Source organism: Ranitomeya variabilis, chromosome 7 (assembly GCF_051348905.1).
Source record: "Ranitomeya variabilis isolate aRanVar5 chromosome 7, aRanVar5.hap1, whole genome shotgun sequence".
Lineage (NCBI taxonomy): Eukaryota > Metazoa > Chordata > Amphibia > Anura > Dendrobatidae > Ranitomeya > Ranitomeya variabilis.
In genome coordinates this window covers 98,255,564-98,267,069 of record NC_135238.1, presented here as the reverse complement: position 1 = coordinate 98,267,069, position 11,506 = coordinate 98,255,564, and the positions used below count along the sequence as shown (strand labels likewise).

At 49.9% G+C, this 11,506-nt stretch overlaps 1 protein-coding gene across 4 annotated transcripts in view; it reads left to right on the top strand.

The window, feature by feature from the left end:
* The first annotated feature begins 395 nt into the window (after positions 1 to 395).
* SLC29A4 (solute carrier family 29 member 4) overlaps positions 396 to 11,506 on the top strand; it is an 831,354-nt gene continuing 820,243 nt past the window's right edge. For 3 of the 4 annotated variants that reach the window (XM_077275614.1, XM_077275613.1, XM_077275618.1), the window contains exon 1: positions 396 to 797. The gene's annotated coding sequence lies outside the window, so the exon portion shown is untranslated. The remainder of the gene's footprint in view (positions 798 to 11,506) is intronic. The other variant, XM_077275616.1, reaches the window with a different exon arrangement.

The window sequence follows — 11,506 nt, the reverse complement described above, 5'->3', positions numbered from 1 at the left end:
AGACCAGCCCTTCTGGCACCAACAACCATGCCACGTTCAAAGGCACTCAAATCACCTTTCTTCCCCATACTGATGCTCGGTTTGAACTGCAGGAGATTGTCTTGACCATGTCTACATGCCTAAATGCACTGAGTTGCCGCCATGTGATTGGCTGATTAGAAATTGTGTTAACAAGAAGTTGGACAGGTGTACCTAATAAAGTGGCCGGTGAGTGTATATAGGAGACAGTGGGGACATCATATTGTATATCCCATACCTATGTACCAGCCTGTTTTTAAAGTCTGTTATCTCTGCTGCTTTAATGCAATGGCCAGAGATAGACAGGGAAAAGGAGGGCCACCGCAACTGTAGGGCCATTGCCTTGTGATTGCCCCCCAGGCTGAAAAGTGCCAGCCAGTTAGAAAAGGTGTCAGTAGCCGGAGGAGCACAGACCAGCTATGCTTAGACCTAGACATGCAGCATGTGGGAGAGTACTCTGTACACTCAGAGGCTAGCACCTCATCATGTCATCATGGGACGTGAGACCACCCAATCTGGCACAGTCATGTCCGCCATCTGGAGATCTGAAGGTGGCTGCTGCTATCACGGGGCGTCCTCTGCACTGTGAGTGGTTCCGACTCTTCCATTACACAGTGCTGGAGGCGACGACATGAAGGAGGGTCAGTGCTCTGCAGTCAGCTATGAGGGGAGAATATCAGTAGGCGGGATTGGACAGGCGTCTGTTTTCTGCTGCTGCCCTGTGTGCTGCTAAGGAGCAGTGACTGCTGGGATTGTCGGCGCTGTCCTTTGTCCTGAAGGTAAGATACCGGGAGACTCGTCACCAGCTCGTCCTGCAGACTGTAATACGTTCTCGGTAATGGCAGGCTGTGTGTGGCTGTCGGTGACGGCAGTGCGGCTGATAGCACCCTAATATGTGGGCGACGCTCAACAGATGGCCGGCGCTGGTGCTGCACGGCCGCTGGTGTTGTACGGCCGCTGGTGTTGTCTGCCCGGTCCGGCAGGAGCTACCCCCGAGATGGGCGACCATGGTACACGGAGCCGCTGGGCTATGGAGCCTTTGTTGTTTACGTCTGGTTCTTGTGGCAGTTTCTGATGTCCTGCAGAAGATGGAATCTGTGAGAGGCGCCTCCTCCGCTCTGTCAGCCAGACACACCGGCCATACTTAGCAAGGAGGAGGAAAGTCACAGAGCTGATGGGCTGGGAAGGTCCAGGGTTTATTTCCCACTGTAGCCTTAGGCGGAACGTGGCTCCAAGCAGGAACGATGGGCGAGGTACTCTCACACCCCACCTGTTACATGAAGGTGGGGGTCCTGGCTGGGTGTCCGCTACATGAAGGTGGAGGTCTGTTACATAAAGGTGGGGGTCCTGGCTGGGTGTCCGCTACATGAATGTGGTGGTCTGTTACATGAAAGTGGGGGTCCTGGCTGGGTGCCTGTTACGTGAGGGTGGGTGGCCGTTACATGAAGATTGGGGTCTTGGCTGGGTGTCTGTTACATGAAGGTGGGGGTCCTGCTGGGTGTCTGTTACATGAAGGTGGGGATCCTGGCTGGGTGTCCGTTACATTGTAGAATGCTAGCAGGTGCTTAGGCTGCAGTGACACACAGGAGGCAGAGCAAGGGTTAACAGGTTCTTTATATGTAGAAACGGTAAAGGTACAAGCAGCGGGGTAAAGCATGTGATTGGAGGATGGGGGAAAGACAAATGCAATAGAATATAACAGGTTAACCTATCAGTCTCTGTGCGCTGGAGGAAGGTGACCGGAAGATCCCTCTGCCGGGCCGCAGGTGGTGCGAGATGTCTGCGAACCGGTCCCACAGATGAGCGATGCACTTTCTCCTTGTGATGAGGAATCATCCGGGTTCTTCAGCACGTGATCTGCTGATCCGTGCACACAGTGGAGTAGAGGTGATGGTCGGCGGCACAGAAGAAGAAGCAAAAAGTTCAGTAGGCAAGGCCATAGTAGAAGCACACAGTCCAGCGGACAGAGACACGGGCCGGTCCTTAGCAGGCACCGCAAGGATTTGACTAAGCGGTGCTTCCGCGATGGTGAGCGGAGCCAAGGTACGTACTCTATCCTGGTCACTACCTGGTACAGAAGTCTCTGTGGTCTGAGGTAAGGATGTGTCGGCAGTCTGGCTAGCTGGGGGTATAGGCACAGCTAGAGGGCATGGGTCCGTGGAGAGGGAGTCAACCGTCTCATTACTCACAAGCTCGTTACTCGCCAAGTGTCCCGTCTTCTCGCTTATGTCAGACCTGCCCCCATCAGTCAAGTGTCCTGAACTGCTCCGGTCAGCAATCTCTTCCCCCTGAAACACTGGTGACAGCCCAGACTGTTCTGGCCCAGACACACAGGAGAGACCGTTAGCTTGGTTCTCCTCCCTACACTCCCCAGTTCTTTTTCCTCGCCATTCCATGCGTGAGACTCTTCGAGAAGGGTGTGACCGTCTTCTCTTTTTCTGCGTGAATTGTTGCCAGACGAAATTCTCTTGGTCATAGCGTTCGGGGGCTTTCCAGCTGTTGTTCGTTCGGAGTGTCTCAGATCAGGAAAAGTAGTGGAGCTCTCTTGTGGGGCAGAATCCGGCTGTGGGGGAAGAGCCATGGGGGAGCTTGCATCCTCTGGTTCTAAACTCTCGGAGCTTAATCCTTCACCCCCTTCTTTGTCCTCTGCTTCTACCCGCGTTTGGACCATCTCAGGAGCCTCGGGCTCCCCTTCTACTCGAACAGGGTTCTTAGACAAGCAGGGTCAGAGCATATTCAGATGAAGAGTTCGAGTGAGAGCATCTTATTTTCCTTCAGGTTGGACTTTGTAGACAGGTCCCTCTGGACTAACTCTTCTCCTTACCCGATACGGGTTTTTCTCCCAACGATTTTCCAGCTTGTCTCAAGGTTGCTTCTCCCGCACTAAGGCACGGTCTCCGGCTTGAAACTCTGTTGCTCCGGAGGAGGTCCTCTCTGCATGTTCTAGCTCCTGTAATCTGGTCCAGACCAACCGGTGTAAGGTCTGCAGGCTGTGTCGATGCTCTCGAACCCAGGAGGACACTCCTGTCTGTGGGTAGTCCTCTTCTGGGTCCAATGCCAGCTCGGTGATCCCTTTTCCTTCTCGGCCGAACAGAAGAGAGTAAGGTGTATATCCCGTGGTTCGGTGTATTCAATTATTATATACCCACACCATTTCAAAACGTACTCTGGCCACCGTGCCTTCCAATCTTCCTCTAGGGTTCTTAACATCTGAATCAGTGTACGGTTGAATCGTTCACATGCCCCATTACCTTGAGGGTGATATGATGTGGTGCGGGACTTGTCAATCCGGTGCAATTCATCCATTACTTTTCCCAATAAACAAGCTCCCTAATCGGAGCTCTTCGGACACGCATAGGGTTGACTGAAGTTCTTACATATTGCATACGCATCGGACTTTTGCAGTCTGATCCCGTGTCTGAGTCACCACAGTAAATTTTTGGACGTGATCCACCATTACCAGGCAATGTTCGTAGCCCTGATGGGCCAAGCCGATGGTTAGATAGTCTGTTGTCAAGAGTTCCAGAGGAGCGGAGGTTATAATGGACTGAACGAGAGCCTTCTCCTCTGGCGGCTTAGCCAGCTCACATGTCCGGCACTTCCTACAGGCCTCGTCCACTTTCGCCTTCAACTGGGGATGGAAGATGAACTGTTGTAGCCATTGGAAGGTCTTTTCTGAACCAAAGTGGGCTCCTTTCTCGTGTGCAGCAACAGCAATTTCAGATAATGATATTGTTGGAACGAGGACTTGCCAGGTCAAATACGGCTCAGTCCACAGTTTTGCTTTTCGATATAGTAAGCCGTTCTTCATCCGTAGTTGTTCCCACTGTCGTAGGATCCGCAACACCTCCGGGGACAAGGTACCCCTTTCTGACAAGCATGGAAGTCTCTGAGAAGCCACACATCGTCTTAACAAAGCCAGTTCGCCATCTTCCTGTTGAAGCTGAACCCACTCATCTCAAGTTCGTCCTTGTATGTCGTCTTGGACTGAGGTATATATTTGTCCCTGCATTGCCACCACTGTCCTGGTGGACCAGCAGAATCTTGGGACCTCTTCATCCTCTAGCTCTTCGTCTCTGTCCTGCTCGGGTCTGGTACTCTTCCTCCAGGACAGGGCATCGCCGTGGGTATTTTCTGCCTCACTTCTGTAGGCGATTTTACAATGGAATTTCGCCATTCTGGCTACCCATCGCTGTTCTAAGGCCCCTAGTCTCACATTCTCCAGGTGCACAAGCGGGTTGTTATCAGTACGCACCAACACTTCAGAGCTGGACAGATATTCCGCAAATCTTTCCGTCATAGCCCACACCAACGCTAGCAGCTCCAACTTGAAAAAGCTGTAATTGTCCGGATTGCGTTCAGAATCGTGAAGGGACTGACTTGCATAAGCGATCACCCTCTCTCTTTCGTCCTGCATCTCCGACAACACAGTCCCAAGTCCCAGCAGACTCCCGTCAGTGTGGAGAATGAACAGTTGTGAGAAATCCACGTAAGCCAGGATAGGAGCTTCGGTGAGTGCCTTTTTGAGATCTTGAAATGCCTCTTCTTGGGTCTCCTCCCAGCCGATCTTCCAGTTCTTGGCTCCCGAGGGTACCTTTTTCAACAACTCCTGTAAGGGCTTTGCCCGTCAAGCGAAGTTCTTCACAAACCGCCTGTAATAACCGGTCAGTCCCAGGAACACTCGCACATCCTTCATGGTCTCCGGAGTGGGCCAGTCTTGAATCACGGCGACCTTCTCTCTGGAAGGCTCTACCCCTTCGGCAGAAACAACATGGCTTAAGTATTCAATTTGTGTGCGTAACAGATGGCACTTCTGGGGCTTTACTTTTAGTCTGTGCTTCTGAAGGCGGGCCAACAGTTTTTCCAGGCATTGCAGATGTTCCTCGAATGAAGTCGCAAATACTATAATGTTGTGCAGGTAGATAAGCGTCAACTCACAGTTCAAGTCTCCTAGACATCTCTCCATGAGACGTTGAAAAGTTCCGGGAGTGTTGGCTAGGCCATGCGACATGCGGTTGAACACGTACAAACCCATGGGGAGAATGAAGGCAGTCTTTGCTTGATCTTGTTCAGACATGGGGACTTGCCAGTAGCCCCGGGCGAGGTCCAGAGTAGAGAAGAACCTGGCTTTCCCGAGAGCAGGCAGGGACTCCTAAATCCAGTCCCTCACCATACAGGCATTGAGTTTACGGTAATCCACACAAAAATGCAAGGTGCAGTCTTTCTTTCGTACCAACACAATTGGGGCAGCCCATGGACTGTGGCTCGCCCGGATCATACCGGCCTGCAACATCTGATTCAACATGCTCTTCACTTCCGGGTACAACTGTGGGGGAATATGCCGGTAATGCTCCCGTATGGGCGCGGTGCTTCCAGTTGGTATTTCGTGCGTAATGGCCATGGTGCAGTCAAAATCATCTTTGTAGAGGGCAAAGACTTCCTTATACTTTCCCAGCAGAGCTTCTACCTGTTGCACCTGAGGGGGTTCGAGTTCGGCCAGTTCAGCCCATATTTGTTCCAATATGGGTCGGCCCTCCTTGATGTAACGCGGTTCTGACACTGAAAGAGTTCACGGACACAGTCCAAGGGTCTCCAGGTTGTACCTCCAATTGCACTGTTTGAGGGGGCATTACTTCTTCAGGTAGGTTCATTATTCGGGCCACCACACTTCTGGGAACAATGGTAATGTCCTGATATCCTAAGTTAATGCACCGTAACGGTCCCTTCCCTTACAATGGCCAACGTATTCGCCACTAGGTGTCCCGTGGGTAGCTTTTCAGAAGAGGATGGTTCGATTTGGACCTCAACCCCCTCCAGAGGGACACAAGCGCAAATGGGCAGGGACAGCACTGTTTGTCCTGGTGGAAGAACAATTTTGGTGGAGAATGGGACAATTACTTTTCCTAACACTCCTCCCTCAAAGTTAGACTTCTGTACTTGTTTTAGTTGTTGGAAAAGTCTTCTCTGTAGTGTATGTGGGCCCCACTGTTTCAAAGTCTCGTTAGAGGGGTCTCTGAGAAGGCTTCCAAACTCCTTCAGCACATTCATCCCCAAGCTGACAATGGGTTCATTATTCACCTCTCCCTGTGTCAGTACCACGTCTTTCCGTCCCAGGTCTTTCCCATAGATAGACACTTGCATCCATACTACCCCTGCGACCGGGATGGGTAGTTGGTTGGTCGCCATTAACTTTATCTCAGAGCCCCATTTGGGCCGGGTTACCCAGGGAAAATGTTGCCGGTAATAAGCCTCTGGCATCATCACCAGCGAGCCCGTGTCCATTAGGCATCGCACTGCACCGTCCGTCCATTTCTGTCCATATCGGGGCATGTTGACACTAAACTTGCGGAACTTCCACTATTCCTCTCCTGTTCTGGCTCTGAGCGGCGTGACGTCACTCTTCCACGGCTAGTGCACTCCCGTGCAATGTGTCCGCTCTCTCTCCACAGTTGTAACAAGTGATGAGACTTGGCCGGCGAAATATTCTGGAGTCATGGCGGGGCTCCGGACCTTCCCTGCCCTCTGGCTGATTACTGGTAGCCTCAGTTTTTCTCTTGATGTCAGCCAGTTCTACTTTCACACTCAGAAGTTTTCTCCTCAGTTCTTCCACCCATTGGGGTTCAGCAATAGCATTTACAGACACCCCCACGCTCTGGTCCTTTCCCTCCGGGACTGTCACCCCCTGCTCCTGTTCACGCATGTGTGCCTCACTCCCTACTTCAGGGAAAGTCATTTGGGGGTTCACCTGTACACATTCTCACAGGGCTTGTTTTGTCAGCACGTCTTGCAAACCTGTCACTAGGAGGTCTAGTAACATTATGTCCGTAGTTCCTACTCCCCTGCCATCTTTCCTAATAATTGCAGTGTGTAGCTCTTGCAATGCTTTCGTATATTGGGTCACAGTCCCCTCCTCCCTCTGCATCCTACTAAAAAGGCGTGTTCTTAGTTCCCTTACGTCTGCGGGGTCCCCGTGAGTCTCCTCCAAGGTCTGCAGCACCTTATTAAAGATGAAAAATAAAGTAGAAACCGCGCTTAAAGGAGAGAACTAGCGCTGCTGTAACGGTTCACATATGCAGCGCTCAAAGCGGGGCAACACCACTACTCTCCCTGAGAATATTTGCCGTAGTGGTACACCCCCCTGCTCATAATAAACCCTACAACAATGCCACCCAAGGACAGCTGAAGCTGATCCGCTTACCTATGCGAATGTAATGCTTGCGGCATGTTGGTTATGAATCCTGGGGTTTCCAGTTATATCCACAGTATACGGTGGAACCCTATGTCGTGCTCCTCTGTGGATACGGGGAGTTGTCCGTGGTGTATGACACGAACTATGCCAGATGGAGGGGTACGCTTCGGAACCAGGAGCGCTTCCTGGATACCACGAGGAATAAAGCAAAATGGCTGGTAGGCACTGCCTACTAGTGACGTCACTAACAGTACGGATCGCCGTAGTGCTCCCAAGACGGGGAAAGGAAGGTCTAACCAACGCGTTTCGAAGAGACTAAGCTCTTCTTCATCAGGGTTACCGAAATGCCTCACCCCACTGCATTATATACAGCCACATCTGCGTCCCGCCCATCCTGTTAACCCCGGACTCCCCAACCAGTATTCTATATCGCACACATACACTCGCCGGAAACGAGAGTCCTTAACCCTTTATAATTCAAATCATATTAGATAGCATTGATAAGATAACATAGATAAAACACCGCACACGCGCCAGCTCCTACAATATTACAACACTTAAAACCATAAACCTTTATTAGTTAAAAATTATAAATAGTGTGCAATTAGAATCAGAACATATGTGATTCAGCGACCAACCTACCTATATCCTGAAAAGGGGGATAATACTCGCCCTCCCCACTAGGTGATCGTGAAAAAATATATACAAATCTAAAAATCAAATACATCTAGATTAATGAGTGTTTTAAATGACTTAAAAACATTCTAGTCCACAGTCGGGAACCATACCCTTTAATAAAATCAAAATATGTTTTACACTGTAGATGTTACCCACTGCGGAAATTATGTTGTCACTACATAAATGTTAAAAGTACGTTAAAATATATTGCATCGTGGTACCATCACTGTTCCCAATGGGATACGATCACTCTTATAGTACCCTACTAATAGGGCTCCTCATAAGGGCCTTGCGTCAAGTGTACTCGGCACTACTGATCTAGTTGACCCATGGTTGCCCTCACATAATATGCTCATATATGCAATTGTTTGATCAGTGAAAACGTTATTAATGGAAAGCAAATAATTCTAATTCCTGATTCAGACCCCCTGGGGCCAAACTGTCCAGGGTAAAAATCCATTGCTTTTCCATCCTAGACATTTTACTAATAAAATCCCCCCCCCCTCGGATTTTGATGAACCTTTGCAATGCCAGTAAAGAATATCCCTTTAATTGATCAGTTATGTTTATCTACAAAATGTCTTGATAAGGGATGTCCTAAGTGGCCCTTTTGAATATTCTTCAGATGCTCCTTGATTCGAGTCATCAAGCACCGTTTGGTCCGCCCCACATACAGTTTATTACAGGGGCATTGAATCAAGTAGATAACCCCCGTTGAAAAACAGGTGATATTTTCCTTGATAATGAATTCCCTGCTGCCACAAGTGTCCCTAAATGTGAATTGCCGCTCTTTCTTAAAACTGGTATTTATACACCCAAAACAAGTGCCACATGGTTTAAAGCCTTTATTCGCTTATGAGGATACCATTGGTCTTTTTGGTCCCTTCCCTATAGCCAACTTGGTAGTGGGGGCTAGCATAAGGCCCAAAGATTGGGCTTTTCTAAATATAAATCGTGGATGGGTGGGCAAGTGTTCCCCCACCAGTTTATCGTTCCGTAAAACTGCCCAATGTTTCTCAATAATTTTTCTGAAATGAGAATGCCCCATGTGAAACTGAGCAACAAACGGTAATTGACCTATTTGGTCTCTGATACTAGTTGTCTCCAAAGTAGTTGGTTTGGTCGGGTGAATTAGCTCCCTCCTCGGTATAGATGTCATTTCGCTTTTTATTCGTTCCAATAGAGTGAGTGAGTAACCCTTCTCGAGGAACTGTTGAGTTAAAACCTCCGACTCTTCTCTATAATCAACCTCTTTCGTATAATTACGTTTTATACGAGTAAACTGGCTCTTGGGGACGTTGGTGAGCCATATATACCTTATTAAAGGCATCCCGGTCTCGTGGGGTCTGTAACATTACTGAATCCCTGGCTTCTCCATCCAGGGCCATAATGGCCACCTCAGCCTCCAGCGCAGGGGTCATGGGGTGCATTCTCGTCATGCCTCTAAGGCGCTGAGTCTAGCTCCACAGCATAGTGTTGCTCCCCATGAACTTGTACAAATTGCTCAGCATGGCCCCCAAGCAAAGGCTAGTCCTGGGGCCAACCCAACTGCTTTGTCTACTATGCCAAGTGTAGGATGCTAGCAGTGATGCAGTGACACAGGAGGCAGAGCAAGGGTTAACAGATTCTTTATATGTAGAAATGGTAAAGGTACAAGCGGAGGGGTAAAGGATATGATTGGAGGAGGGGGGATAGTCAAATGCAATAGAATATAACAGGTTAACTTATCAGTCTCTGTGCGCTGGAGGAAGGTGTCTGGAAGATCCCTCGGCGGCACCGTAGGCGGCATGAGGTGTCTCCAATCCGGTCCCGCAGATGAGCGATGCACTTTCTCCTTGCGATGATGAATTCTCCGGGTTCTTCGGCATGTGATCTCCCGATCGGTGCACACGGTGGAGTAGAGGTGATAGTTGGGGGCACAGAAGAAGAAGCAGAAAGTTCAGTAGGCAAGGCCGCAGTAGAAGCACACAGTCCAGCGGACACAGCCACAGGTACAGGCTGGTCCTTAGCAGGCACCGCAAGGATGGGACTAAGCGGTGCCTCCGCGATGGTGAGCGGAGTCAAGGTAGGTACTCTATCCTGGTCACTACCCGGTGTGGAAGTCTCTCTGGGCTGAGGTTAGGATGTGTCGGCAGTCTCTGCTATTTATGTCGGACCCGCCCCATCAGTCAGGTGTCCTGAACTGATTTGGTCAGCAATCTCTTCCCCCTGAAACACTGGTGACAGCCCCGACGGTTCCAGCCCAGACACACAGGAGAGACCGTTAGCATGGCTCTCCTCCCTACAACATGAAGGTGGGGGTCCAGGCTGGGTGCCCGTTACATGAGGTTGGGTGTTCGTTACATGAAGGTGGGGGTCCTGGCTGGATGTCTGTTAGGCTACTTTCACATTTCCGTCAGTACGGGACCGTCGCAAACCATCGTACCAACGGAATGTTGTGCAAATAGTGCACAACATGGGCAGCGGATGCATTTTTACAACGCATCCGCTGCCCATTGTGAGTTCCAGGGAGGAGGGGGCGGAGTTTCGGCCGCGCATGCGCGGTCGAAAATGGTGGACCCGTCACACAAAAAAACATTACATTGAACGTTTTTTGTGCGTCGCGGCCGCCGAAACACAACGCATCCGTTGCACGACAGATGCGACGTGTGGCCATACGTCGCAATGCGTCGCTAATGCGTCGCTAGTGCAAGTCTATGGAAAAAAAACGCATCCTGCAGGCAACTTTGCTGGATGCTTTTTTTCTCCAAAACGACGCATTGCGACGTTGGCCATAAGACGGAAGTGTGAAAGTAGCCTTAGGCCTCTTTCACACTTCCGTCTTTTTCCTCCCGTCGAAATCCGTAAATTTTTGAAAAAACAGGATCCTGCAAATGTTTCTGCAGGATGCTGTTTTTTCCCATAGCCTTGTATTAGCGACGGATTGTGACGGATGGCCATCCGTTTCATCCGTCGTGCACTGGATCCGTCAGAAAATAGCTGTCCGTCGTGCGGAAAAAACGTTCAGAGGAACGTTTTTTCTGCACGTCGGAAAATCGCTCAGCGACAGGTCCTGCGCTTTTTGTTGTTGGCTATAATGGAAGCCTATGGACGCAGGATCCGTCGCTGACAGTGAAACACAGGAATCCAGTGACATACCCCGTTTTTTCATTCTGAGCATGCCCGAAAAGATTTTCAAGTCAGGAAAAAGTCTCTCTCTCTCTTGAATTTTATACCTTAAAATTCAGGCAGGAACTCATTCGACACATCTGTCATAACACTGGAAGCGTTACACACGTTTTCCACTATTTTCACAACATCCGTCGATACGTCACTTCACTGCTTTATGATGCACCCCGAACGACGGAAGTGTGAAAGAGGCCTTACATGAAGGTGGGGATCCCGGCAGGGTGTCCGTTACATGAAGGAGGAAGTCCTGGCTGGGTGTCAAGTTCATGTAGGTGAGGGTCTTGGCTGGGTGTCCGTTGCATAAAGGTGGGGGTCCTGGCTGGGTGTCAGTTACATGAAGGTGAGGGTCCTGGCTGGGTGAGTCAGGTTGTTTAGATACAGCACTCTGGTTCCACAAACCAGTGATTTTTGTTCAGCAGTTAACACATTATAGAAACTGTGACTTTAAATAAA